Here is a 4,372-nt window from a genome sequence, read left to right as displayed (position 1 = left end):
TTTTTTTTTCTTCCTCCCCTTCCTCTCTTTTCCCCTACTTGTCTCAAGTTACACGTGGAAGCGTCCTTAAAGGAGCAAAGGCAGAGGGGACGCTGCTTGTCGGGCTGCTGCGACCTCGTGTCCCGGTGGGGCAGCGGGAATCAAGCAAGAGGAAGGGGCACCTCGGTGCTGCCATCCTTACCCCTTAGCAGCAGGGGATTGAGAGGAGACCTTCACCGAGTCCAAACGCACCCAAAAGCTCGGCTGGACCAACCCTGAGCCAAACCCTGTTCATTTTGGGGTGCCAAGAGGGGCAGGAGAGGCTGTGCCCAGCCTTCGCCCCCAGGCACTTGGCTCAGGTCTCCGTCCCTTACGGGCACGTCGCCCGGGGCAGCGTCCCTAATGATTAAAGAGTACAAATATTATTCCCGGTGCTTACTAACAAGGCTATTAGCATTGCCGGCTTCCTTTCTGAATGCATTTGCATACATTTCCTCCCTGCCCATCGTGCTGCCTGTGGGTTTTCCCTCCCCGCCGCTGCAGCACCTGCCGTGCCGGGCTCCTCCAGCCGCGCTCGCAGGTTGGGCTGGGAAACACCCGCAGATCACCGAGAAATGAGGGCTGCTGCCCACGAGGGAGCCGAGGCAGGGGTGTGCAGAGCGGGGTGGAGGATTTAGGGATTTAGGATCCCCTCCCAGCCCTTGGAGAACAACATCTGACAACCCTCGTCATCCTCTGGTGCTTTGCTTGTTGACCCATCCCGGGGGTGAAGCCGATCCTCCTCGGTGGAGGGCCATCAGTAGGAGTGTTGCAGGTGGTGGAAGGTCGCTCTCATCACCTCGTGCCCTCCCCAGCCCTAACAAGAGCCGATCTCCAGCGGTGGCACCGGGATCTGATGGGCGAGGTGACCACGGGGACTTCAGGGGAAGGCCACCAGCAGCTCGGCGAGGGGCGCTTCGAGAAGGAAAATCTGGCGCACCAAGTGGGAGCAAGCAAAAAATAAACCCTCCCTCCTCCCTCCCTCCCGGCCGCCACACGAAGCACCTCGCACCCAGTGTCTCCCTGCCTCCCGAAATACCGCCGGGCGCTGCCCCCACCCCGCGGTGATGCTCTCTCCATGCCTCCCGTCTCCATGGCGACTGCCAGGAATGTCGCCAGGGTGACAGGGAGGAGAGCGAGCTGGGATTTGGCATTAAAAACGGGAATTCGGGGTTGTTGGGTTTCTTTTTTTTTTTTTCTTTTTTTTTTTTTTTTATTCCCCTTTAGTTCTATTTTTGGGTTTCCCTCTCTGCCTGCGCTGCTTTGAGAGGTTGGCTCAAGCAGGGGCCAGGTGGCGGCAGCTCCGTCGAGGGTCCCCTCCCGACCCTGCCTGTCCTGCGTTGGGGCGGCGGTGGGGTGGGGTGGAGGGGGTGGTAGGGGAGCCTGGTGGGTGCTGAGTGAGGAGTCCAGTGCTGTGCTGGCTGATTAATCACTTGCAGTCAGGTCTCCCCGGGGCAGGGAGGGCTCAAGGGCTTGTGTTGGCTTTGGGTGGTGTGGCAGGAAGGCAGGACTGTGGCTGCCCATGGTGGTGGTGCTTGGCTTCATCCCCAGGCAGGAGAGGAGTCAGGTTCTGCTTCCCTTCCCTTCCCTTCCCTTCCCTTCCCTTCCCTTCCCTTCCCTTCCCTTCCCTTCCCTTCCCTTCCCTTCCCTTCCCTTCCCTTCCCTTCCCTTCCCTTCCCTTCCCTTCCCTTCCCTTCCCTTCCCTTCCCTTCCCTTCCCTTCCCTTCCCTTCCCTTCCCTTCCCTTCCCTTCCCTTCCCTTCCCTTCCCTTCCCTTCCCTTCCCTTCCCTTCCCTTCCCTTCCCTTCCCTTCCCTTCCCTTCCCTTCCCTTCCCTTCCCTTCCCTTCCCTCTACCTCTTCTCCATCCATCCATGCATCCAATTCTCCATCCATCCATCCACCTCTTCTCCATCCATCTGCCTCTCCTCCATCCATGTCTCATCAATCCATGTCTCATCCATCCATCCACCCATCCATCCATCCACCCCTTTCCTCCCCTCCTCCATCCACACCTTCATCCTTCCATTCATCTCTTCCCTTCTCCATCCCTCCATCCATCCCTTCCATCCCTCCGTCCATCCCTCCCTCCCTCCACCCCACTGCCCCCCTGCCTCCCCCACCCCACAGCAGCACCGGGAAGGGTTGGCGGAGGGGGGGGGGGGGGCTATTTTTGGGACCGTCTCCCTGGCAACGGCTGCCACCACCGTCTGTGGTGGCTTTTCCATAGGTGCTAAAATATTCCACGCTGCTTATTAAAGACGGTGCCGGTGGAGACGGGCGGGGGTGGCGAGTGAGAGCCACGCCGGGGCCAGTGGGCTTGGGGTGGCCGTGGCACCGGGGCTGGTGGCATCCCCGGCGTGACATCCCCACGCCCAGCCCCGTGGCCACGCTGCCTGCAACCTTGGCCAAGCCACGTCTTGGTGGCAGCTATTCCCCCGGGTGGAGGGAAGCGCCACGGCGGCGCGTTTCTCCCCATTTTCACCCCAAAAAGACCGGGGTGGGGTTGTGGGGTGAGCCCAGGGGCTGCAGGTGCCGGGTGGCTTCACCTCTTGGGGCGCAGCCAGCGCGGGGACAGCGGGAGGCGGCGGGGCAGCCCTTGGGAAGAGCCCTGGCCCCTTGTGGGGATGGAGAACGACCCCCTGGGTGGGTCCCCTTGGGGACGGGGACATTGGGGACAGGGGGGCAGGCAGCCCCGGAGAGGAGCTGGCTGTCTGCAGGGTGCTGGCTGCGCTCCCCGCTCACAGCTGCGGATAGGCGCCGAGAGGTGCTAAAAATACCCTCTGCTCCTCCCGGGGCTGCTTTCCCAGGTACCACGCTCCAAAATGCACCGGGGGGGTGCCGGTGGTGTCCCACGTGCCGCGGGGTGATTTTGGGAGCTGTGGGGGGGGGGGGGTGGGGGCACGGCCTCCAAAGGAGATGGTGGAGCAGCAGGGTTTGGTCTTTCCCGTCCCCTCCAGGTGTTGTTCCAGCGGGGATTTGGAGCTGGAGAGCGAGCTGAGGCCTCCCAGCCCCTGCAGGGCAGCGTGCCGCCCTCCTGGCCCTCGTCCTCCTGCTTGTCCCCAGCGGGTGACCCCTCGGAGGCCCCTGAGGTGCTGCAGGCAGCAGGGACCCCCGGGGGGCTCCCTGGCACAGATCCCCCAAGCTCGGCACCTGCTGGGGACTCGGGTCCCTGCTCAGAGCGAGGTCCCAGCTCAGCACCGGGGCTCTGGATGGAGAAATCTCCCCGTCCACGGGGATGGCAGCCCCTCGCCATGGCCTGGCAGCAGGATTTGGGGCTTTCCTCCCCGGGGGGCACCGTGCCGCTGGTTGAGCTCTGGTCTCCCCCATGGCAGCCCCGCAGCGCGTCTCCATGGCTCTGAGCTCACACGCGAGGATGGGCTAAAGTAGCGGAAAGCTGTTGGAGCCTACCACGGAGTTACTGACTTCTTAGCTACAGCCTGCATAGCAATCAGAGAGGGGGAGAGGCAGCCAGGGAAAGGGAGCAGCAGTGCCGAGCGGGGAGGACGGGGGAACGGGAGAGGCGGCGCGGAAATTTGGGGGGGAGAGAGCCGGGGAGCAGCGGAGGCGCAGGGGGAGAGAGGAGAAGGGCAGGAGGGGAAGGGGCAGGAGGGGGCAGAGCAGAACTCGTCGCCGAGCTGCGAGCGCACCAGAGCTCGTGGGATGGACGCTCCCGAGGGCAAAGCACGCTGAGGGGAGGCAGAGGCAGGAGGAGAGGAGCGGGGCACGGCGAGCGAGGGGCTCCTGGGGAAAGGAAACAGCCCGAAGGCGAGAGGGGGCTGAAGAGAAACACACCGGGTTCCTCCGTCCAGGCGAGCTGAGGCGTTTCGTGGGGAGATGGAGGCACCGGCTGCCCTCCCCGTCCTCTGATGCTGGCTCCCCACGGCTCGAGCAGGCGGCCCCCGGCGGGATGCGGGTAAGAGACGGCGCCGGGGAGCGCGGCTCCCGGTGCCGGCACGACAACGGGAAGGTTTTTTTTTTTTTTCCTGCGAAAATCCTGCCTCGTTTCATCCGCGCTAGCTCTGAGGAACGGCTATAAATATAACTTAGCGAGATGTGCGTGGCTTCATGCGAGTGTGCCGGGGAATAACAAAGTTGCCTGTGTGCACGGCAGATGTGAATGCGGCTACCGAAGCGTGCCGGGGCAGAGGGCAGGAGCGCGCACCTCTTCGCCAGCCTCCCCAACTTTCCTCCTCTCGCCTGGCCGCCTGCACCTCCCTCGCTTTGCAGGTAACCCGCTCGTGTTTGCAGCTCCCGCTGCTTGCTTGGCTCCTGCTCGCCTCGGGCTGGCTCCTGCTCGCCTTTTCTTTCCCCCGCTCCCTGGGCCAGCCTGCACCATCGCATCCGCCCGCGTGCG

The sequence above is a fragment of the Aythya marila genome (assembly GCF_965140915.1).
Source record: "Aythya marila genome assembly, chromosome: 1".
Taxonomy (NCBI): domain Eukaryota; kingdom Metazoa; phylum Chordata; class Aves; order Anseriformes; family Anatidae; genus Aythya; species Aythya marila.
The sequence above is the reverse complement of the archived record's forward strand: the minus strand, read 5'-3'. Positions refer to the sequence as shown.